Source organism: Lissotriton vulgaris, chromosome 10 (genome assembly GCF_964263255.1).
Source record: "Lissotriton vulgaris chromosome 10, aLisVul1.2, whole genome shotgun sequence".
Lineage (NCBI taxonomy): Eukaryota > Metazoa > Chordata > Amphibia > Caudata > Salamandridae > Lissotriton > Lissotriton vulgaris.
The window spans coordinates 276,510,361-276,536,060 of record NC_141698.1 but is presented as its reverse complement, the minus strand read 5'-3'; the positions used below and the strand labels follow the sequence as shown (position 1 = coordinate 276,536,060).

The window sequence follows — 25,700 nt, the reverse complement described above, 5'->3', positions numbered from 1 at the left end:
ATCAACTGTATATATAACGGAAGGGCCTGCAGGACAGGTTTAGGAAATAGGAGTCTTGCAGGTCCAATGCCACCATTCAGTCTGCAGGGTCGAGGGCAGGCAAGACCCGGGCTAGTGTGAGCATCTGAATTTTTCCTTCAAGAGGAAGTCGTCCAGAGAGCACAGGTCTAAAATAGGATGAAAGCTTCTGTCCTACTTGGGCACCAGAAAGTAGTGGGAATAACAACTACGTCCTACATCTGGCGTGGGTACCCTCTTAACAGCCAAAAGGGCTTGCACTTCCTGCCAATAATGGACAGATGGTCCTCCGTCAGTCATTGGGGGACGATGGAGGGTGTGACTGTGAGATATTAAAATGTAGTTCATTTATCTGCTGAACAATTTGCAGGAGACAGGAGTTGTGGCCTGTCAACCTCAAAATCGTTGGATCAGGCCTTCCACTGGGTAGTTGTGCTCTGCTATGACATGCTAAAGGGGTTTGGAAGGTGGGGGGTAATGAACTGGGCAGCCTCGATCACAAAACTTCTAGGTGTCTTAAGGAGGTGGACCGGCTGGTGGTGTGGGGGCCAAAGCTGCAAAAAGAGCAGTAGGGCTGATGCGGCTGGCAAGGTGGAGCAGATGAGCCTGAGGAGTCTGCCATGGCCTTGCTCTCCTTGAACCGCTCGAGGGCAGTCTGCCTTGTCCCCAAACAGTTAATGTAGGAAGCTGGCTCTGTATATGATATTATCACTAGGTGGTAATACTGTGCCCGAGAGTGCAGGGGTTCCTCAAAAGTGTACAGGACTCAATGCAAAACCCAAAGTGCCCTATTAGTGGTAGTGTGGGCGAGCAGCCTTAGGCTTAACACAGAGGAGTGTAAGATATTTATTGCACACACATGATCAATAATGGGGACAGAACTCAAGAAGGAGATCCAGACCAATTATATAAATGTATACTTTGTTTGTAGTTAATTTTAAGACCCAGGTCTTCGTAATAAGGTAAGTACATTTTTAATTAACCCGTTCCCAGCGTCAAACGTTCAGCGCCCAGTGCTGAACGTTCGGAGAACGAATGCTGGCCCGTCGGCCAACGGTCGTGCGCAGCACTGGGGAGGTAGCGCCCGTGACTACCGTTGGCCGACGGCAGCAATTAAAGGGTTAAAGTAATTTTCACTTTCAAAAATCGACTCTTGGAAACCTTTTCACACTGTCCAATGTTATCCTATGGGAAAAACAAATTTGCGGTTAAACAGTTAAGTATCGAAAATACAATTTCAGTCTTCTGAGACAAAAGTCAACAAGGGCCAGGGGTCAGATAAGTACCACGACTACACCACCAGCCTTCAGTGATGTCATCAGTGATGTCACTGACCATGTCATGAATGATGTAATATGTGACATCATTAGCAGTGGATTGCGGGTCCGCGATATATAGTTAGTGCAACTAACTATATATGGAATTTCAATGGTTTTGTGCAAATAAAATAAGGTTTTTTAAATGTTAATCCCTAACTATATATGGTCTATAACCTATGGTTTTTTCATTGAATTTTCAAGGTTTTGTAAATGCAAATTCCTAACTATATATGGTCTATAACCTATGGTTTTTTCTGTGAATTTCATTGGTTTTTTAAAAGCTAATATCTATAGCTGTAAAATATATTCTTTATTAAGTGACGTATCACGTAGCCCGTGAGACGCCTCATGATGCATCGCATAACCGTGACGTATCGTCTCTGCAGTGCAAACCAAACCCAAAACGTAAGCGCGCCAGAACACGCTTAAAGATATATATATATTTTTTTAACCTTATTTAGACAAAATCCACACGTGCACATATCACAAACGTTCAAAAAACACAATATGTCGGACTCCCGTTACGCTGCCGGTTAGCTGCCCGGTTAACGTACCAGGAAGCACCTTTACCGCGAAAAATCGCATTTTTTTTTCTTTTGCCCCGCAGGGAACTTTAATAGCCCCCTCATCAATCCTAGGGGTTCAGGAGGGGTCTGCCTTACCCCTTTCATTCATTTATACCTTTTTTTTTTCCACCTCTTGTCTCTCGATCCCGCAGAGAGACAAGATGGCGGCCGCTCCAGACTGTTTACAATGATAACAGCCAATCAGCTTCTCCTCAGACTCCCGTTACACTGCCGGTTAGCTTCCCGGTTAGCTGCCCGGTTCGCGTACCAAGACGCGTCTCTACGGCGAAAAAAATCGGAATTTTTTTTTTTTTGGCCCCGCGTGGCTTTATCATATCCCCCTCATCAATCCTAGGGGGTCAGAAGGGGTCTACCTTGCCCTCTTTCCTTCATTTCCCCCTTTGTTTTGGCCTCCTCTTGTCTCTCGATCCTACCGAGAGACAAGATGGCGGCCGCTCCGGACTGTTTACAATGTTGACAGCCAATCAGCTACTCCTCAGACTCCTGTTACACTGCCGGTTAGCTTCCCGGTTAGCTGCCCGGTTCGCGTACCAAGACGCGTCTCTACGGCGAAAAAATCGGATTTTTTTTTTTTGGGCCCCGCGTGGCTCTATAATATCCCCCTCATCAATCCTAGGGGGTCAGAAGGGGTCTACCTTGCCCCCTTTCCTTCATTTCCCCGTTTGTTTTGGCCTCCTCTTGTCTCTCGATCCTACCGAGAGACAAGATGGCGGCCGCTCCGGACTGTTTAGAATGTTGACAGACACCGGAGAGCCAATCAGCTTCACATCGCAAAGTTCCGTTACGCGAAAAGTACGCGAACCGGAGCGCTGCCCGGAGCGCTGTTACAGATATATATCTTATTTTAAACGTTAATTTCTCAAAATCCACTGAAGCACATATATTGAGACCTAGCAAAGGCACATCGGGCTAACAGTCCCTACAATTTTGCCAAGTTTCGTGCAAATCCATTCAGCCGTTCGAGCTAAAAGTGAGGCCAACCGCCCTATGGAAAAATGAATGGGAAAAACGCGTTTTGGGACCCCCCTTTTTTCTCGGCTCCCCCTTGACGAAACCCCCCCAAATTTTCAGGGGCTGCTCAGAAACAAAATGTGCCATTTTCCTGAAAATATCAGCCAATTCCGTCCACAAACGCCAAAGTTATTAGACATAGAATTTTCAAAAGTTCCATAGAGAAAAAATCCTAACTATATATACCTACTGGCTATCGCCAGTAGGTAATATATATATATATATGACGAAGCTTGTCACTCAAGGGCAAAGAAATGCCGAGATGCAAAGTAACAAAGAGTCGACCCAAAGGTGCTGGTGCAAGGGTGGTTTAATTCAATAAAGCCAGCGCTGCCGCCATATATATATATATATATATATATATATATATATATATATATATATATATATACACACACACACACACAAACATAAATGTGTCGCCAGATGCTCCAATCAATCCAGCAATTCACAGAATTTCACTGACTAATAACTACAGTCAGAACGCAAGTACGTATAAAGCTTGCCTCTGTACGGCCTTCAGAGCCATAGTCTGACAGACTAAACACAATTTTGAGCCCTGAATAAGCTCAAACAGCAAGGCAAGCGAGAAATGAAATTAACTGCAACTTTGATTAAAATCTTTTACTATTCTCCCCTTTAAAAAAAAAATATATATATATGTAACACATAATACAGTCATGTATACTCTGTATCCATAATAACTAACTAGAACTGAGAAACTAGTTCCAAAAAGCGCTTTCCAATAATATTGAAAAAGGCTCCCATTATTAAAACCAGGCAAGCAGCCCTGGGATAGGTCGGCATATCGCCCGCTGTCTATGCTCAACCTGGATTATAAAATCTTGAGCAAAATTCTGGTGACGCGGTTGCTCCTCCACATGTCCACGCTCATTCACGTAGATCAATCCGGGTTCCGCAACAACGCGCTTAATATTCGACTACTCCTTTATATCTTGGAGGCTGACACCTATGAAGTGGAGGAATGCGGCGGTGTTTGCATTGAAAAAACTTTTGATAGCTTGGAGTGGAACTACCTCTTTCATGTTATGCGTAGGATGGGGTTGGGTTCGGATTTTGTGAGTTGGACGGCTCTACTGTATAAGGATGCAACGGCCAGAGTCCGGACGGGGGGAGTAATCTCGGAGGCATGTGTAGTGGGTAGGGGCACACGCCAGGGTTGCCCCCTCTCACCATTGCTGTTTGCCATAGCGGTGGAGCCTTTGGCGGCGCATGCTCGGACGGGCAAGTGCATCACATTGCGCTCTATGCTGATGACCTCTCGATGTTCTTAGCGGATACCGGTGACTCCCTGCGGGGAGCGAAGTCCTTTCTGCAGGCGTTGAGTTTGGTAGCTGGGCTAAAGGTCAACCGGGCGAAGTCGTGCCTATTCCCGACTCGAGAACGTAGGGCATGCCCGCGATCTACTGAAGGGGTGACCTGGGAGGAGAGATGCCTTCCCTACTTGGGCACGGCAATCTACCATGACCGGGGAGACATCTTGGAAGGGAATGTGGGGAAGGCGATTAAGAGCGGCAAGACAAATTTTGACTTCTGGGGCACGCTTCCGCTATCTATAGCGGGGAGAGTGGCACTCCTCAAGATGGTGACCCTTCCGAGACTGCTCTACTTTTTTAGGTCTCTTACGGTCTGGATCCCGGCGAGTTATTTCCAAAGGTTAAAGATGATGGTCAATGGTTTTTTGTGGGGGTCGGGCAGGCACAGGGTGGGGTTCAAGACCCTTATGAGGCCCCGGGTCGAGGGAGGACAAGCGGTCCCGGATTATGAGTCATACTATTTGGCGGTTGAGCTGCAGTGGCTCACGCAGTGGGTAGCGAGGGCCACCAGAGAAGAAGGGGAGTCCGGTGAGCCCGCAGGCCCCGTGCAAGTTTTGTCTCGCATAGTTCTGTGCCTCCCGATGGGAGATATGCATCTCTTTCAGGAATTTGCCACAGCCCGGAAATGTTGGTATAGGTACCTGCGAAGGAGGGGGGAGGGATAAAGATCCCTTATGCACCCGAGATCCCACTGAAAATGTGTAGGGCACTCCCTCACAGAGGATCAGGGCAAAATTTGGAGGCCTGGGAACAACAGGGTCTAGGGACCATAGGAGACTTGTATGAAGACGGCTCGTTGCTGCCATTTGACCTTCTAAGAGACCGTTTTGAACTACCTAGGGGTGACTTTCTGGTGCATGCTGCGTTAACGACGGCGATTCGTAAGCATTGGAAATTGGGTATGACAGAACCTCCAACGGCTCTGGGTTGCCAGTATGTAGTGGTGGCTGCGGGGACCATTAAAGCGGTCACGTGCCTATACAAGCGTATGACCATGGAGGCTCTGGCTCCTCTGTTAGCCCTAAAGACGAAATGGGAAGTGGATATAGAGCAGGAGTTCCCTGATGCGGTGTGGAATGGAATAGTAGAAAGGGCTTGGAAGGGGACGCGCAATGCTAGATTCCAGCTGGTGCATTTTCACATCCTACACAGGGCGTACCTGACCCCAGCCCGCTTACATATATATTTCCCAACCCATTCAGCGGCCTGTCCACTGTGCCCGGAGGAGGTGGCTGATTTCCCGCACATGTTATGGTCCTGTCCAGCACTTGGCCCCTTTTGGCAGGGGGTGACGGAGCTATTACGAGAGGTTACAGAAAGGGACTTACAACTTCACAAGCCTCAATGGCATACTGCGTTCTGCTTTGGTTCCCCCACACCTCAAAGAACAAAATCACGAGTAAATTTCTTGACCTGGGATTGATCTTAGCGAAAAGAACTATAACTTCCCAGTGGAAGGCGAATAAAGGACCCAGTGTAGAGGAATGGAAATCTGAGTTCTGTAAGTGGGCCCGCTGTGAAGGGGAAGTCCGGTTGCAAATGGCACTTAGAACAGGCAATGAACAGGCGCTGGAGAGGGCGAGGGCCTGGGAAAGATTAGTCCTTGAACTCACACTTCCGGAGGCTGAGGAAGAGGAGACCCCCACACATAGCCCGGTGACACGCTTGCCATAGTACAGCCTGAGATCTGAAGGGAAGCTAGATCCTGGACTGCTACCCCATTCCCGTGACTAACGATGACACTGTTTGCATGATTTCATTGGTCCCTTGCTGGTTGGCACTGGCGGGGTCGGCCCCAGCCCAAGATAGTAGTACTCTGACACACCTGGGGGGGGGGCGATTTGAGATGTTTGGTTTTGGTTTTCTTGATGAAGTGGGAGGGGGGAGGTTGAGGGGGTAGCGGGAGGAGGGTAGGAAGTGGGTGCGAGATTGGAGGGGGGAGGGAAATTAGGGGATATGGTCTTCCGGTTGTCAGACTTTACGGGATTAACACTTGGACATTTGTAGATTGTCTTATGCCGTTCTTATGCCTTTAAAACAATAAAAATTATGTTTAAAAAAAAAAAAATATTGAAAAAGGTAACAAACCTAAAAGTGAAGCTCCAAACATCTAATAAAAAAAATCCTTGACAACAGCAGGTACAACAACATCTGTGATACAAGACAATATATGAAACACAGCAGCATATTTCTCATTTATACACAGTACAGCAAAAAAACACTCTGAAATGAGAGGTCGGCAAAAATACACAACCCAGAGAGAAAAGGTGGTATTACGTCACCAATACAACACCATAGGTGACTTGCCATAAGAAAATACTGTCTGTCAAATAGTGGCCTAAAGAATTGACACTACGAGAAACAGTCAAGATTCCTCATGAAATGAGAAATGCTGAAGTAACAAGTATACCCTCTCCAGAAGACAGGAAATGTGGATCAGACAGAACCACTTATTTCAAGAACATCATAGGAAAAAGAAAACCCTATTTTAGAAATAGTCTCTAAGGCTTCCATGGATGATTGTCGATCAACCAGCCCTTGCATCACAAATCTTTAGCTGTCAACTTAGTGCATCACAAGGTAGAGCAGGGATAGGGATTACCTGCATTTGCGGAAATATTCATGTCTACAGTAGACACTGCTCCTTTACCCTAATACTAGACAACAAAAACTCTTCGAAGGAGCTTTTTAAAATAGTAAAAGAACTCTGTAACCCTCCAAGTCTCACCTCAAACTTGACTCCTTCACTTGAAAATTGCTCTAAAATTAGTGATTTTTTTTAGTGAAAAAATTGACAAAATCTATTCTTCCTTTGTAAATAATAGCCATAACCATGTAGAGTATCAGGTTGATTCTACTCTGCAGGCTAGCTGTTCTACTTTCGGCCCTTTTTCTGAAGAAGAAGTCAGCAAAGCTATGTTAGAAATTAAATCAGGATCACCATGGGATGTTTGTCCACACTATATCTTTTCCCAACTTACACCTGTAATTTGTCCAGCAGTTACAAAAGTTCTTAATTTTTCCTTGGATCAAGCCGAATTCCCAGAAATCTGGAAAAATGCAGCTGTAATTCCCCTACTAAAAAAAGCTGGCGCGGATATAAATGATCCAGCCAATTACCGTCCTATTTCTCAACTTCCATACCTATCAAAGGTTTTAGAACGATTGGTAACTAAACAGTTGTCAAGCTTTCTAGAAATTAATAACCTGCTGGATGTTTCTCAGACTGGTTTTAGATCAAATAACAGTACTGAGACAACGCTCCTGGCTGTGATGGACGATATTCGAATGCAGACTGATAAAGGCAAAACGGTCGCCCTGATATTACTTGATTTATCAGCGGCGTTTGATACCGTTTCCCACAAACTGCTAATAAATATGCTAGCTGCTAAAGGAATACATGGTAAAGCCCTGTACTGGCTGGAGTCTTTTCTATCGAACAGATCCCAGTCCATCTGCTTAGGAAACTTCACCTCCACTCCTCGGAAGATCAAATATGGAGTGCCACAGGGAGCAATATTGAGCCCAACATTGTTCAATGTTTATGTCTCTTCACTGGCATCTATAGGCAATAAATGGGGTATCAATATCTGCTCTTATGCTGATGATACTCAGCTGATGGTAACCCTCAATGGTGAAGAGGGCGCCAAAAATAGGTTACATAACTGCCTGTCAGAACTATCTAACTGGATGCATGGGCACTACTTGAAATTAAATGCTGACAAGTCAGAAATTCTTCTATTTGGCGGATCCAAACAGCTCTGGGACAACTCTTGGTGGCCAAACACTTTAGGTACCCCACCAAACCCAACCCTGACCGCTAGAAATCTGGGAATCCATATGGACACCACTTTATCCATGAAGCATCATGTTACCACAATATGTGGCAAAGGATTCGCCATACTAAAAATGATGAAGCGAGTTTTTCCCTGGATTCCGATGGAATGCAGACAGATTTTAGTTCAATCTTTACTGATTAGTAGGCTGGACTACGGCAACTCGCTGTTTGTTGGTATGGCCGATTATCTATTTTCAAAACTACAGCTGGTCCAGAATGCGGCAGCTAAAGCTGTCTGCGATAAAAAAAAGTACGATTCTGCTACAAACTGCCTGAGAGCGTTACATTGGTTGCCTATGAGGCAAAGAGCAGTTTTTAAAATGTTGTGCATTGCTCATAAAACTTTGCATAATACTGGTCCTTACATCCTGCGGAACAGAATTAAGCTCTATGCCCCAGTTCGTAACCTACGCTCACAAGCCACAGCTAAAGCTGTCACCACACGAATAAAATTATCCAGGATGGGCGGGCGCGCCTTTTCGCACCTTGCCGCTAAGTGCTGGAATGACTTGCCTATTGATCTTCGATGTACTGATTGTTACTTTACTTTCAGAAAAAAACTAAAAACTGCATTATTCCCTAAATAGTATAAATAATAGTCCCTGGTATCTTGCCTATGGCTTACTGTTTAACTGTAGCGCCGTGATATCCTGTTGGATGAATGTCGCGCTTTAGAAGTACATATAACAATAACAATAACAATAAAGGAAGAACTCACAAGCAAATAGCATCTAGAAGTATGCAAAGTATAAACTCTGGACTAGAGCAACACTCCCAACTTGCTCAAACTCTTCAAAAAATTAAAGCATTCAAAATAAATAAGTAATCTGCTCAAAAAGAGAGAACAAACTGCACTGAATACACTGGTTAAGAAACAAAAACCCATATAAGTGTGTAAATGTAACTGAACTCCCCTAAAGGGTATTTGTATTTGTATTTACATTTATAAAGCGTACAGCTACCCAACAGGGACTCCTGGCGCTGGACGTGTAGAGGCTGCAACAGCCAAACAGAAAATAAGAAAGAACTACAGAGGAAACAACAAGAGGTCAAACAGAGTCACTAAAAGAGTCTTTCATTCATTATGGAAGGCCACCAAGGACTGACAGTTTCTTAGGTCAAGCAGAAGAGCATTCCAGAGCTTGGGGCCAAGAGAAGGAGCGACCCCTCAAACAGGCGAACCGAAGCCTGGGAACCGAAAACAATGAAAGACTGGACAAGCGCAGTTGTTGAAACAGAACATAGAGTGCAAGTAGGTTTTGAATGTAAGAAGGAGCAAGGCCCCATTTGACGCGAAACATGTAGCAGAGGGACTTAAATTCAATACGCTTACTGACTATGAATCTAAGCCAGCGAAGTTGATGGAGTAGAGGAGAAGCTGAGGTGAATCTCAGCAGACGAAAAAAGAAGACTGGCAGCAGCATTCTGGATGACCTGTCGCCGATGTAAAGAGGCTTTATCAACATCCAGATAAAGGATGTTACCGTAGTCCAGCCTGGATGTCACCACGGTCTGCAAAACAGTTTTCTGAGCTGCCTATGGGATCAACCAAAGGTATCACAAGAACAAAGTAGCAGTTATTAGCTCACTACCACAGTCCTTAGGAGAACATAAAACGAAGCCCAAAAAGGACTAAGCTGTATATCAGAGAGATCTATAGTATAGAAATAGACTACAAAATAAGTATTTCTGAAGAGCTATACAATAGCAAACCAATACTCCACGTAGAGTAAGTCACATACCCAACAAAGGTTATAACCTCTTGAGACTTGGCTCTTCATCAGAGTAAAACGAAAGAATGAACCAGCGACACAGCTGTAAATACCAAGCGGAGTTTAAAAAAGTTAAATCCGGAGACAAACCTTCTTATTACATGCAAAAAGTAGTGCTTAACACTTCAACCCTACAAGACATAGCAGACGGAGGAAATAATCCTTAAACCTAAGAACCACACACATAAGAAATGAACAAAAGACCTGATATGGTCAAATTACAAATAGCCAGCAATGAGGCCCTGTACTGCAGAATCAGCATGGTAGTCAAATAAACAGGCTCCATCAAAAGGCAAACTTTTCAAACTCTCCCGACAATTATCAGGAAATATTGACTTGTGCAACCAAGCGGTCTACGGAGAGCAATTGATCGACCCATAGCTCTGCCAATAGACTCTCCTGTGTCCATTAGCGATTTAGTATTAAACTTTCCCATCTCACGACCATGCTGCACAAGCTGAGTTACGCCCTGACCCCCTTCAGGAAGGGAAGAGAGCAGTTGGGTGACAAGTCGCACAAGGTATAGGAAGCTCTTCCTAACACACAAGATGTTTACAACGACCTCAAGGCCGAACTGGTCAACGCAAAGATATTCCGGTCATACATCTCCAACCACCTAGACTCTCTACCTGGCGGAAGAAAAGGAGAAACCTCCAAACTTGGCGAAGCTGTAGCAGCTTGCACAACAAAGCCCTTAGCAGTAGGGTGTCGAGAAAGACAAGCAGGGTATCCGAAGCAGGACGATGATGATGCAAAATGGCACGATCAATAGAGATATCGGATATCGACCTTGCCCAAGTACTCAGGAGAATGGCGTACAGAGACTCTACATAAGGTAATAAAGGTTCAATGCGTGTGCCACCCTGATGAAGCAGATAAAATCAGATGACAAAGTCAACCGACGGAAGCTGCAATTTTAGTATTCCAGCAGCTCTCTTAATAGCTTCAGCGAAAGCTGCACTAGCCTCCGTTGCCGTGGTGTGGCGCAGCGGCCAGGGCAAGTGACGCAGCAGCCAGGACAACCGACACCGGAACCCGGGGACTCAGGGTTTGTTCCCCGGTGCCAGCGGCAGATCAGCCTAGCACCATGTGAATCTGGGTAATAGCTTGCTTAATCTTCCCGAGGGCCCCCAGTGCCTTGACACCTTTGGGTAATTGTTTGCGCTTTACAAATACTGGACATTTACATTTATTCATGGCAGAGAAAGCAGATCATAATTAGGAGACCGTTGCAGACAACTATCTCCACCAAATGTCGCCCAAGAACCTCCTACCCAAGGCTAACCAAGATCAACCAAGCAATCGACGTCCCCAGTGTCTGCAGAATCTTCCTGCAATACTGGAGAAATAGCAACATAACCAGCCTCATCCTCAATTTGTAAAGGAGAAGGTGCAGGAACTGCAGTGGCTATAAGCGGTGACGTATCGACATGCACCCTGAATGGTGTCTCCAGCGTTGACCGGAGTTGTGACCACCTCATCAGACACCACCAACATCACAACAGGAAGCCTCACTGGGGTGTGTCCCGATGATGGAATGACTCCAGGTACGGAGTCAAGGTCTTCGACCAGTGCAGAGGGCGAACTATTAAGTGTGCTCCCAATCAGAGTCCCTTCCATCTCACTTTTTTTGGCTGAAGGCGCACCAGGAGAAGTTGTAGACCCAAAAAAGGATTCCAGTGCATGAAAATATGCCTGCATTTGGGTCATAGTCACCCCGGCTCCAGGAGAAGGCGGGAGACTCTGGGTCAACTCCTGAGCCACATCCACCGGTAAGGAACGGGAGGAACCAGTAACGACGTCATGACTCCGTGAGGCCGGAGACCTCCGTGACCTCGATCCCTTCTGATGGGATTTCCGCAACTTGGAAAAGTGACGCCTACAGGAACGGCTCCTTGAACGTCCCGAGCAGAAACTTCAGAGCAGGAAGGAGATCGACGTCTGTAGGAAAGTAGGATCTGCTTTAATGGTTCCCTCCACTTTTTGCCTAGTGTAATGCTGTTTCTGACTAGTCTGACTGGGATCCTGCTAATCAGGAACCCAGTCTCTGTGCTTTCTCCCCTAAATTGGTATGATAAGTACTTAGGCACATCCCAAAATGGACACGGGTGTACCCTTATCAGTCCCTAGCATATGGTACTAAGGTCCCAGGGCACCCATGAGGGACCACTCAAACTGTAACTACAGGTCTGCCTTTGCAGCCTGTGTATGCTGGTGCTAGCACCACTTACGAAAGATATAGGTTTACCTATATCTAAGGCCACTGCACTTAAATCCTATAAGTCACCCCTAGAGCTGGCCTTTCAGTCTTGAAGGCAGGGTGCTCGGCTCTAAGTGTGAGGGTGCCCCTGCATAAGCAGGACACCCCTAAAGGCTATGGAGTCCATTCTCCAGGTTGTGAGACGGCAATATAACATATAGAAGGGCACCACGTCATTATGCGATGACCATCTCGAAACTGGCTGAAACGAATCCCATCAGGTTTGGTATCAAATGTTGGAATCATACGACCATAAATGGTGTGGAAGGTATGATTCCATGCACTGTAAAGCTCCTCCAGGAGGCCCTCAGTACCAGTCTTCTAGACCCGGACAGCAGAACATGGAGGCAGCCGAACAGAGACATGTTTCTGCCCTCCTGCTGCTGAGCGCAGCTTGAACAGGGGAAGGCAAAAACATGGATATCCTGTCACAGGGAGGTGTGCCCACCTCCCAGACAGGGTTTAGTGTATTGGGGCCTGGTGAGAGCGCTTGCCAGCGCCACTCAATCTGCTTGAAGGGCACATTTGGTGCCCTCCTTGCTTACTCCAGTTCAAACCAGCTCAGGGAGCCGTTGGCTCCTGCTCTGGTGCGAAACTGGACAAAGGACAAGGAAGTATCCTCCTCACTGTCCGACCCCTCCCCTGGGAGGGAACCCTAAATCGGCACAACCCTTTCCTTAGGGTACGTAAGGGCTTACCTGAGGATGAGTCCCTGGATTCATTCATTTCAAGACACCACTTCTTCGACCGTCTGGGCACTCTGGACTTCGCTTTGGGCATCAAGACTGCAACTTGGAAGACTCCTGCTGCTCCTGGTCTCGTAGCCGTACTAGTCTCCTGCACCGTCTGTGCCTATGCTTCATACAGGAACCTTCCAAGCCCTATGGACATCCAAGACACCTGAAAGAATCTCTCTTGAAGTGAAGGAGTCACCTCCCTGCATCTGCAGGCACCGTAATTAATCTGACCAATTTGCTGATCCTGGGTTCCCACGGACTCTGAAAGGCTCAGCAACACAGGTAGTGGTTCTTCACATCCCTCGAGGCCTGCCCTGTCATCAACAAAGTTTGAGGTCAGTATCCCTCGTGGGAGCTACAGGAACCGAACCCCTGTGTACCATATCGACTTGCAGTTGCAAAGGCTTGTTGGCTTCTTTCCACTTAGATCTTCGGGCTCCAAGTAGCCCCAACCTCAAGCATCTCCTGTGACCAAGCTCGTCATCCTCACTGCATCACTTGCACTGTGGGCCTGCATCTTTGGTGAGCTGCTCGAGGTCCTCTTGCGACTCCAGTGTCTCCAGACTGTGGGTCCTCTTGAGGGTCTCCTTTGATTTCTGCGGGCTCCCCTGATTGCTCGGGGCCAGCCCTGACTTCCCTGCTTGTGGAGAGTCACCTGGACCTTGCTGGTTCCAACACTGTAACTTCTTCACTTTCCACATTGGTTGCAGTTGAAAAGGCTTGTTGCTGCTTTGGATGGACACCAACCCCTCAACTCTCGACATCCAATGTAGGACAGCTCTTGCATAGCTCCTGGTCTTCCACAGCATTGCCTGGTTCGCACAGCTGCAGTTTCAAGGTCACGGTCAACGCTCCTGCAACACTCTACTTTGGTGGGCATTCGTCTTTCGGGCCTCCTGGTCACTTCCAAGCAGTATAGACTCTGTCCCCTCTGCTTGCAATTACTTCTCATCCTGAATCCACCAGGCACTTTTACCTTCTCCAGCAGTGGCATCTTCCTGAAGTCCTCCATTGAGTGCAACAGTGGTTTCAGACACCACTTCACACCTATGCAGCCGGCTTCCCTGCTGTAGGTATCCTGGTTCCTAGGGTATCCACAGGTGGGGTAGCTCTCTAACCTTCTGCTTTCCACGAGGTTTCTTCAGGGTCCACTGGGAGGGGTCCTTCTTTAAAATTGCAACCGCGACATACCCATTGACTTATATGGAGTCGCGGTCGTGTTCCCACTCTGCACACGTCCTCCGTGGGGTTCCTGGTTTCTTATCTGGGGTGGTTCCTTGAGTTCCTGGCACTTCTACGACTTCTGGGTATAGTCTTGACTCGAGTCGTGGTTCGCATACCACTATTTTACTATATGGTTTGGTCTCCCCTTGGTGACCAATGTGTATTTCGTGCTACTTACCTGTTTCTATTGAAAAGTATTGTGTGCGTTGTGTACATCTCAAGAGTCTTATAATAAATACATATTTTTATAAATACATTGTGTGGTTCTTTTTCACAACCTATACATATGAGATTATGTTCTGGTACAACAAGCTGCCTGAAGGCTGCTCTCCAAAGCTACCACTTAAAGAGCTTTCTAAGGTTGTCTAAGACCACTAACATCACCATAATGATTGTCTGCATTGGTGCAGGGTGCATACTTACGTAAATGTGTATCATATACCCAGCCAGCTTCTCAAAATGTTGCATAGACTCCGATCAGGAGAGCTGCGCTGTCAGCAACTTCATTCACCTTTCCTGCAAGGACTTAGGCATCAGCCTCTTACAGGAGTCCCACTCCTCGGAGTCGTGGTGCTTTCCTAAGCACCACTTACAGATGGAATGCAGATCTGTAGACGACATCTGTCGAGTACAGGTTTTGCACGTCTTAAAACCCAAAGGCATAGGCACATTGTTCCCACACGCAAAAAGACTGCGAAGTAGGCCAAAAACAGAAGGCCTGAGGAACCGCTTCTTCGTTTCAGTGTTGCAGCCCCGAAAAATAAAAACTGATGTCGCGCACCAGAGGGGACTTGTATGGCTCCACTGACATCGTATCCGGAGACAACGTCAACGTCCCCCAACACGCAGAGGTACTGCTGAACAATTTCTGGATCCAGTCTAGCACCTGGGAGGAATTCAAAGTTAAGAAATCTGCAGCTAGATGTCTCTATCAGATACTCCTGTATTCAGTGAAGCCATCATGATGCTGTGGAACTTGAGTTGTCAAGTTCCCAGTCCACGTTGTCTCTATGGCTTCACTTGCACTTACAATATTAGGAAATGGTGCGTAATATTGTAGGGGCATATCTGCTCATGCACAGATGCCCTCACCTGTAGTATAGTGCGCCATGCCTCAGGGCTGATATGCCTTCGAGGAATGACTTAACTATGCTGCCAGACAGTACTAGTTGGCATGGCTCTCGGGAAGGATGCCATGTCGACTTTGTTGTTTTCTCCCTCACAGGGGTATGTAAGCTGCAAAGGCAGTGGCATTGTCCCAGTGAGGGGAGTACCAAGGGGCCCTCTTCAGCTCTCAGTCCCTAGGTAACCAGGGTACCATTTACTAGGGACTTACAGGGGGAAGAAGTACCAACTTGGAGTTTGTTTTAGGGAGGGAGCACAGGCTACCTGGTTGGCAGGGAACTTGTGCACTACATTTGAAACCACATCAAAACCAGGCAAAAAAAGGGGGGGGCATACCATGCAAAAGAGGCACTTTCTCACTAGTGAGTCCCGTGAAATGGCATATCCATGATGGACAACTGGACATTGCCTGAAAAATCATTACAACGCAGTCAAGTGTGGCAGCGAATGGTGACACTTGTGCCAATAGCCCACCTGATTGAATCGGTAATGCCCAAGCCACAGCAAATTGTGAACTTTGCTGTATCATGACCATCCTGTATAGCTTTGGCGAGGACAGGTCGAAGATTTCCAGGAACACTTACGAGGACTGGAGCCACAGAATCCCAAGTAGCGTGGGACTAGCACCCCAGGAGGCAGCTGGCATTTACAGATTGAAGCGCCAGCCTGGTGGATGAGAAGACTCTCTTTCCAAACGTCTCACTCATTTTGGCTGCTTAATGGGGGAGGGTGGGTAGACAATACAATAGGTACCTCACATTCTGCCGTTGATAGAGTTGGCATTGTCCCAGGAGTCGGAACTGGGGTGGGAGATGACCCTGTGATGGGTCCAACCAGCACAAGGGTGAACCCTCAGTCAGTATTGTACATTGAGGGCCTCTCGGCTTCATGGGTCGCCAAGGTGAATCAGAGTGAGTAGGCAAGGATCCCTAGAGACCAAGAATGGCCTTGCATAACTCTTTGATCTGTTTAGGCGTGGCGGAGGGTGGGCAGGGGCAGAGTCTCCCTTAGACTTCTTGTGTTTTTTTTTAATTTACCCGACGACTTTGAACAAGATGAAGACAGTCCCCTGGAACAATTTCTGTGACTTCTGGAACAGGACTGAACTTTCGACTGAGTATCCCAATCACAGAATCTTCTTGGGCTTGTTGATGAAGAGTTTCGCCTCTGGATACCTGACGCGCATCCACTGCAGGCATTAGTGGTCGTCACTAAACCCCATGCACCACAGATAAACCGGATGAGGGTTTGTCACAGACGTTTGTGTCAGTCCCTACAAGGATTAAAACCTGTTTTGAGAGGTAACATCTCCCTTGCACACTGTGAAAATTTTGAGGTAACAGGAGTCTCAAAGAGACAAGAGGTAGCTCCAGATTTGCATGGCGTGAAAAGAATGGAACAGACCTCAGTACATAGGAGTGGTGCCTATATTTAGTCCATATGTTATTTACGGAGTGGAATAGCATCAGTGCAGTGCCATACGGCGCCACTTACCAGTGCACCAAGGTACTGTTGAAAAAGTTTTAGGATTCAGTTTGAGAACTGGGGAATATTCGAAAGTCTCAATTTGAAGCTTTGCATAACCAGGTTCCAAGTTAACTCTCCAGGATCTACTAGCCGAAACCTTTCTGTCATTTATCTATAGACTGAAAACAAATGTAGCACTCAACATACAAGAATGTTCACTATAGAATTACTAACACCCCTCAAACTTGATAAAGACTTCCAGAGTGGAATAAAGTCTCACCATTTCTGCTATATGTTTTACTAAGATCTTTCCTGCACATTCTGAGACTTTGCCTATGGATCTTAGTCCTAGGAGATTCCAAAGACTGGACACACCTCTCTATCAATCAATGGCAGGTGCTTGACCTTATTGGTCTACCCAAAGCTTTTTCATCTTGCCAATTGCAACCATCTGTTGCTTTGCAGCATTCCAGTGAAGTGGTGGTGACCCTGTGCCCGGCTCTTTATCATTTAAAGCTGCCTCAAACAAATAAATTGAAACAAAAGTTTTGCCTTAACACAAGCATTGTTGGTATAATTATTACTTAAGAGGTTTGTAGTGCGCACAGCTACCCCAAGGGGTTTCTCGGGTGGGTAGAAGCAGATAGGCTGTCCCGTGATCAGTCATTATAATAACCAAGATTTCAGATTTTTGCGAAAAGCAAGTAGGGAATTACAATTCCTTAAGTCGGCAGGCAAAGTATTCCACAGTTTGGGGCCTAGATAGGTAAAGGAGCGACCACTCATACGGGTGAGACGAAATCCAAGTATGGAAAACAGCGCCTGACTTGAAGATCTCAGTGGGTGAGTAAGGAGTCACCAGTACCTGAATGTATCGTGGTGCTAGGCCATGATTGGCCTTAAACCCGATGTGTTTAGATACCGTGAGCCAGTGCAGTTCCTGAAATAGGGGGGTAACTGAGGCCCTCGGAGGTAAGCGAAAGAGTAGCTGAGCACAGCATTTTGAACCATCTGTAAACGGAGTATCAAGGTCTTATCAGCCCCTAGGTACAGGACATTGCCATAGTTCAGTCTGGATATGACCAACACCTAAATGAAAGTTCTTTGGGCTGCTAAGGGAATTAACTAGATAATTTTGTTTTTGCCATTTAAGGGTTGAAAATGAGATGGCCGTGACCTTGATTATATATTGTTTCAGTGAGAGCTTATCAATAATGATGAAACCCAATTTTTTTGCTGTGGTTGACAGGGTAAGCCCTAGGTCCTAAAGAGTCTGGCCAGTGTCTGGGGCCCCAGAGGGAGGCGTTATTACCCAAGACCAAAACCACAGTTTTATCACTGTTGAGTTTAAGCTCGTTCTTATTTATCCATAATGAAATGTTCCTCAGACCCAGGTTCAGCAAAGACGTATCATGGTGCTGAGCCGATGATAGAGAGAAGATGATTTGTGTGTCATCGGCATATGAGAAAAGGGTAAGCCTGCATTTCTCTATTAATTCCGCTAATGGTTGGACGTAGATGTTAGAGAGCACAGGGCTCAAAATAGAACCCTGTGGAACACCAGAGGTCAAGGCTAAAGGCTTTGGATCTTATGTAGGCGGAAGAGAGCTGAAAGGAGTGGTAACTCAGGAAAGAAACAAGTCATGTCAAGGCTGAGCCTTAAAGGCCCAGTGTCTCAAGTCTGCCAGTCAGAATGGCATGAGACAGTATTGAAGGCTGCGCTCAGATCAAGCAGAATGAGCACCGCTATGCTTCCCGAATCAAATGCTGCCTGAGACTTTCATTTACGCCAAGAAGAGCAGACTCTGTACTGCGCGCCGTGCTGTGCACCGCCCTAAAGTCAGACAGTGATCGATGGAGGAGCGAGTAGGTCTCATTGATGGTTGAGAGTTGGGCATTAACAATTTTTCCAAAATTTTGGAAAAAACTGGGAGAAGGGAGCTAGGGCAGCAGTTCGATCAACAAGTGGGATCAAGATTGGCTTTTTTTTTTTTAAGGGAAAGAACCATGCTTTCACCTCTGAGGTGTGATCCCCTCTCTCAGTGAGGTGTTAAGGATCTCTACAGTCACATTTAGAACAGAGGCATCCAATAGTCTCAGCTTAGCAGGGAGGAGAGTGTCCAGCGGAGATCCAGACTTGATGGAGTCCAAGGCCATCAAGAAAGATGGAAAATCCATAAGTGGCCATGCGCTAACTTTAACAGCATCTGAGCTTCCGGTTCGATTGCTCGAGACGTTGCCTTCACTGAGAGAGTGGCAGATGGATCCAAATGTAAGTTGGAGTCGATGTTCAAAGATTCTTCAGCTGGTTGTAGGTAAAGTTCGTCCACCTTTTGCACGCCAAAAACATCTAACTCGTCGCACTTGCTTCAGGAAAGATGCTGCTGGCGTCTGATAGTTGCTTTACTACCTTAAAGAGTGTTTTCTGGCAGTGTTAGGCGATGGTAATTTGTTCAGTATAAAAAGTGGCACGTCCTGATTTGCAAAGAGTATGATATCTTTTTAACCCCTTCGATGCGCGTGACAAGGTCAGCTCGTCATGGGCGTTACCTGTGCTGCGCGTGTGACGAGCTTACCTGGTCACGTAACGTGGGATTTTCAAAATCGCAGCGCGCAGCGGGAAAACCGCTAGCGCGCATGCAGTTAAGTCCACCACATTGTCAGATTTAGCCTCTTCTCATAACTTTTACTCCAATGTCTAAGATTTTACAATGCTTTTTTTCTGATCGGAGTATGTCAGTGAACCATGGAGCCGGAGGATGAGTTCTGCCGGAAAGTTTGGTGATAGGTGCAAGATAATACCTAAAGCCTCATTGAGCCATTGATGAATGTAGGTTTGGTCCAGATCAGACTGTATTGAAAATCTGGGCTTAGTGGTAATAAGTTGCTTGTTTAATGTATGAAAACAAGCCCTACTGAATATGGAAAGGGGTTTTACTGGAGGATTCGTGAAGCACAAGTTACTACTTGTGTAACGATATATCTGTAAGAGACATTAGTTAGTGATAGATTCCTTACCTTAGAATATCCCCAGGCGTCAGACTGGATCCGGAAATTTTTGCGTAGCAATACCCCTGCGCGCTGGTAGGCGTCGTCTGCGGCTCCGCGTCCGTCGTCGGCGTCGTGAGCGCCGGGATGACGTCGTCGGAGTATATAGACGGCGCCCATGCGCGCTGACGTCAGTTCTGATAACACAGCTTTTCCGCGCCAGATACGCAGAGCCATGATAGAACTAACACTGGTGCCATGAAACTAGGGCCCTGAAAGGGGATGACCTTAACCCTAAATATCGGTTCGCAGAACGGGGAGGATGGGAGGGCGGTAAGGAATCTATCACTAACTAATGTCTCTTACAGATATATCGTTACACAAGTAGTAACTTGTGCATCTGAAAGAGACACGTTAGTGATAGATTCCTTACCTTAGAATAGATACCCCAGCAATACCAACCCCGGTGGTGGGTCTGCAAACCAATATCACACCAGAAAGTCCTGGAGGACGGAACGGCCAAAGAAGCCATCCCTCCGGACTTGACTGTCCAGGCAGTAGTGTCTTGCGAACGTGTGCAGCGAGGCCCACGTGGCTGCCTGACAGATGTCCTGCAGGGGGACACCGCGGCCCAGGGCAGTTGTCGTTGCCGTGGCCCGAGTGGAGTGAGCCCGCAATCCAGCCGGGGGCTCCTTCCTCGCCATGGAGTAGCATGCTTGGATGCACAAGATGATCCACCTGGAGATGGTCCTCTTGTGTACAGCCTTTCCCTTCTTCGCGCCCACGTAACCAACGAAGAGTTGGTCATCCACCCGGAATTGGCGAGTGCGGTCTAGGTAGTAGGAGAGCGCACGTTTTGGATCCAGACGGTGGAGCCTCTCCTCCTCTTTCGAGGGATGCGGAGGCGGAAAGAAGGTGGGCAAGGTGATGGACTGCCCGATGTGGAAGGCCGTGACAACCTTGGGCAGAAAGGAAGGTCGTGTACGCAACACCACCTTATCAGGATGAACAGACAGGAAAGGTGGAGAAGAAGAAAGAGCCTGGAGCTCACTCACCCTCCTGGCAGAGGTGATGGCAACCAGGAAGGCCGTCTTTAGAGTAAGGAGACGAAGAGGGCAGTTATGAAGTGGCTCAAAGGGAGCACACATCAGATAGGTGAGAACCAGATTCAAGTCCCACTGGGGCATCACGAAGGGAACAGGAGGAAACATGTGCGTGATGCCCTTCAGAAATCTACTCACAATAGGGGACTTGAATAAAGAAGGCTGATCTGGTAGCCTCAAGAAGGCTGAAAGAGCAGAAAGGTACCCCTTAAGAGTGCCCAGAGCAGAGCCCTGCTGGGCAAGGGAAAGAAGAAAGAGCAGCACTTCCGAAAGGGGTGCAGAGAGGGGATCCACAGCCTTTGCTGCGCACCATGCCACAAATTTGTTCCACCGGCAGGCGTATACCGACTTCGTGGAGGGACGCCTGGCTGCCAGAATGATGTCACAGACTTCGGGAGGCAAGTCAAATGGCCTCAACTGCCGCCGCTCAATCTCCAAGCTTGTAGGTGGAGACTGGACAGGTTCGGGTGCAGGACCGTCCCCTGCTGCTGCGACAGAAGGTCCTCCCGAAGAGGCAGACGAATCGGGGGATCGACTGACATGCTGAGTAGCTCGGGATACCAGTATCTTCGTGCCCAGTCCGGAGCCACAAGGACGACCTGGGCCCGGTCGCGCCTGATCTTCTTCAGCACTCTGGGCAGAAGTGGTATAGGCGGAAAGGCGTACAACAGACCGCAGCTCCACTCGCGACGAAAAGCGTCTCCGAGCGAGTGCCGCCTTGGAAACTCCAACGCGCAGAACTGCTGACATTGCGCGTTCTCTTCTGTGGGGAATAGATCTAACCAAGGCTCTCCCCACTGTCGAAAGAGACCTTGCGCCACGTCCGAGTTCAGACGCCATTCGTGATCCATCATGCACCGGCGGCTGAGTTCGTCCGCCCTGGCATTCAGAGAGCCTGCCAGGTGTTGAACCACCAGGGTCACGCCCTGATGTTCCAGCCACTGCCAGAGGCGCAGAGCCTCCTGGCAAAGGGTCCACGACCCCACACCGCCCTGTTTGTTGCAGTACCACATGGCGGTGGTGTTGTCGGTGAACACTTGCACCACGCTCCCCCTGACAGAGGGGAGGAATGCCTTCAGTGCAAGACGAATCGCCCGCAGCTCCAGAAGGTTGATGTGGAGCCGGGACTCCGCCGGAGACCAGAGGCCTCTGATCTCCGCCTCTCCCATGTGGCCTCCCCAGCCCTGGAGGGACGCGTCCGTCACAACTACGTGCTCCGGCTGGGGTAGAGAGAGGGGTCTGCCACTGACCCAGTCGCGGTCCGTGAGCCACCACTGCAGTTGTTTCGCAGTGCCCTCCGAGATCAGGACATGATCGGACAGGTTGCCCTGATGCTGGGCCCACTGAAACTTCAGGTCCCACTGCAGAGCCCGCATCCGCCACCTGGCGTGACGCACCAGAAGGATGCAGGAGGCCATCAGTCCCAGAAGCCGCAGCGTCAACCTGACCGAGACCCGGGATAACGGTCTGAAGACAGGAATCAGAGCCTGAATATCCCGAACCCGCTGCTCGGGTGGGTAAACCCGAAACTGCGCCGAGTCGAGAACCGCTCCGATGAAAAGGAGCTTCTGAGAGGGACACAGGTGTGACTTCGGCACATTGATGGAGAACCCCAGCAAGTGCAGGAGGTCGGCCGTAGTCTGGAGGTGGCTGACGACTGTCTGGGGCGAGCCCGCCTTCAACAACCAGTCGTCGAGGTAGGGGAAGACTGACACCCCTTGCCTGCGCAGATGGGCTGCGACCACCGCCATCACCTTCGTGAACACCCGTGGGGCGCTGGTAAGGCCGAAGGGGAGCACGGTAAACTGAAAGTGCTCTAGGCCTACCGTGAACCGCAGGTAACGCCGGTGGGCCGGCAGGACGGGGATGTGGAAATAGGCGTCCTGCAAGTCCAACGCTACCATCCAGTCTCCTGGGTCCAGGGCAGCCAGGACCTGAGCCAAAGTGAGCATCTTGAACTTCTCCGTCCGGAGGAAGCCGTTGACGTTCCGCAGATCCAAGATAGGGCGTAGGCCCCCTTTGCCCTTCTTGGGTACCAGAAAGTAGTGGGAGTAACAGCCACGTCCTACTTCTGGCCCAGGAACGCGCTCGATGGCCCTCTTGGCCAAGAGGGCCGAAACTTCCTCTTGCAGAAGTTGCAAGTGATCCCCCGACACACGGTGGTATTGAGGTGGCATGGGTGGAGGGGAAGACTCGAAGGGGAGGGAGAAACCCCTTCGGACAATTTGCAGCACCCACCTGTCCGAAGTGACTGTATGCCAGTGGGAGAGGTGATGGCGAACCCTGCCTCCCACAGGAGTCACATGGGCCTGAAAACTCGGACTAGGAAGGTTTTGAGGCAGGGGCTGCTGAGGGAGGTGTGGACTGGCCTCGCCGCTGACCCCGACCACCGCCGCGGCGGTTCCCACGTCCGCCACCGCGCTGCTGGATATTTTGCGGCGTGTGGCTGGCGGTCCGTGGTGGGGCGCCCCTTCCGTGGCCACGAAAGGAGCGAAAGGCACCCGATTGCTGGCGTGGGGCCGTAAGGCCCAAGGACTTGGCCGTGGCCCTGGAGTCCTTGAAACGTTCCAGCGCATGGTCTGCCTTGTCGCCGAAGAGGCGACGGCCATCAAACGGCATATCCAGGAGGGTGGCCTGGACATCGGCCGAGAAGTTGGCGGACCTCAACCAGGCGTGGCGTCGAACCGCCACCGTCGTTGCCATCGCCCTGCCCAGTGAGTCCGTGGTATCCAGCCCACACCGAATAGAAAAACGTGCCGCATCTCGGCCGTCCGCAAGGGTTTGGCTGAGTTTAGCCCTGACCTCCTCAGGGCATTGTGGCAGCACCTCCGCAACCGTGTCCCACAGAGTGTGGGTGTAGCGGCCCAAGAGACAGTTGGTGTTCACTGACCGTAGCCCTAGGCTCACAGACGAGAAGACCTTCTTCCCGAACTGCTCATATCTCTTGGATTCCCTGTCGGGCGGGGCCGACGGGAATGCGGTCTGGGAGTTGGAGGCCTGGATGACCAGACTCTCGGGGGTGGGGTGGGTGGACAAAAAGCAAGGGTCGCCCGGTGCCGGGCGGTAGCGTCTGGCCACGTTCCTGTCCACAGGGGGGCCTGTGGCGGGCTTGGACCAAGTGCCCAGAAGAACGTCACACAAGGCCTCGTTGAACGGCAGGAGGGGCTCTGCGGAGCCGGACTGCTGTTTGAGGACCTCAGTGAGGAGATTAGTCCTCACGGCCGCGACGGGGAGCTGAAGGTTTAAGGCCTTAGCTGCCTTCGTCAACACTACACTGTAAGCAGAACCCGCCTCCGAAGCCACAGTCGGGGGCGACGTAAATCCAGTGTCTGGCGAGGTGTCAATACCACTGGCCTCCCCAAGCTCATATGTCCAGTCCTGATTCGACTGGCAATCACGTGCCAGAGGGTCCTCGGACCCCTCCCATTGCTCCTCGTCACCTGGCTCCTGGAGACCAGGATTAACAGCCAGGGCCTCCTCGTGGAGATAGAACTCTCCGAAGGCCGACGGAATCGGCGCCCAGCGGCGCCCCTCCGACTCCTGAGGAGGACCGTAGGAAGCATTGGGGGCGGCAACCACATCGGCCGCCGGGGACGACACCTGAAGGGACGGCGCCGGCGAGGTCGTAAGGTCGACCGGCGAGGTCCCGGATCCGGAGCCGGATCCAGCGAGGTCGTGCGGCGCCGGGACCGAAGTCGCCAGCGGCGCCGGGCCCGAAGTACCCGACGTCGTCGGGGCCGAAGCGCCCGACCCGGAAGGACCTCCAGACGGAGCCGATCGGCCCGAAGGCGCCACGGGAACCGACTGAGGAGGGAGGGCCCTCATGGCCATGAGGTACCTCTCGACCTCCTCCTGCGACGCGCCGTGCCCAGGGACCCGAAGGTGTGGGGCAGGCGGCGACGCTTGCGACTCCCGCGGAGCCGCGTGGGCGGTGTCGCCCGAGTCCCCGGTCGCATCGTGCGAGCGACGGGGCGGGTCGGAGGATCGATGGTGTCGCTCCGACCTCTCATGCCTCTTACCTGAGGACTTGGAACCAGACGATCGGTGTCCACTCCCGGAACGTCGATGACTCCGACCTCGCGACCTGTCCCTCGACCTCCCGTGGGACCGGGACCTGGAGCGGCGCGGGGCCGACTGCCTCAGCTCGAGAAGCTTGCGGGACCGCTCCCGCCTAGCCTTCGACGTCAGGGCCCGGCAGTCGGAGCAGGTTCGATCGTCGTGGTCGAGGCCTAAGCACTTCAGGCACCGGCGATGGGGGTCCGTGACCGACATGAGTCGGCCGCACTTCGAGCAAGGCTTGAACCCGGGCATCCCTGGCACCGATAGTCGAGGATCGACTAAATAGAGGATCAAAAAGATCAAAAAAGTTTTCAGTCAAAAAGTGACTGGGGGTAGAGCTTCTTCCGGATCTGCGCTAGCTGGCGCGGAAAAAAGAAGAACTGACGTCAGCGCGCATGGACGCCGTCTATATACTCCGACGACGTCATCCCGGCGCTCACGACGCCGACGACGGACGCGGAGCCGCAGACGACGCCTACCAGCGCGCAGGGGTATTGCTACGCAAAAATTTCCGGATCCAGTCTGACGCCTGGGGATATTCTAAGGTAAGGAATCTATCACTAACGTGTCTCTTTCAGATACTAAGTATTAATATATGTTTATTAGCTTCCTTTAAAAAAAATCGTACCAGTTTCAATTTGAATAACAGTCAAATAAACATATTAAGCTATAAAACACTGAATGCTCCGAAACAGCATTTAGTATCATACATGTGCAGAGGTATTCAATGTTTGAGGATAGTATAGGATAGTAATGAAAATCTTGTGAAGCACAGTGATGTAATCATGGCAATATTTCAGAAACAAAGACATAGAAATCATATCTTGTGGAGATTCAGTTAACATGGATTGCCTA

General features: G+C 49.4%; 1 protein-coding gene across 1 annotated transcript in view; it reads right to left on the bottom strand.

Moving 5' to 3' along the window:
* Positions 1–25,700, bottom strand: part of PTPN23 (protein tyrosine phosphatase non-receptor type 23) — a 599,643-nt gene that overhangs the window by 29,061 nt on the left and 544,882 nt on the right. The window lies entirely within an intron of this gene.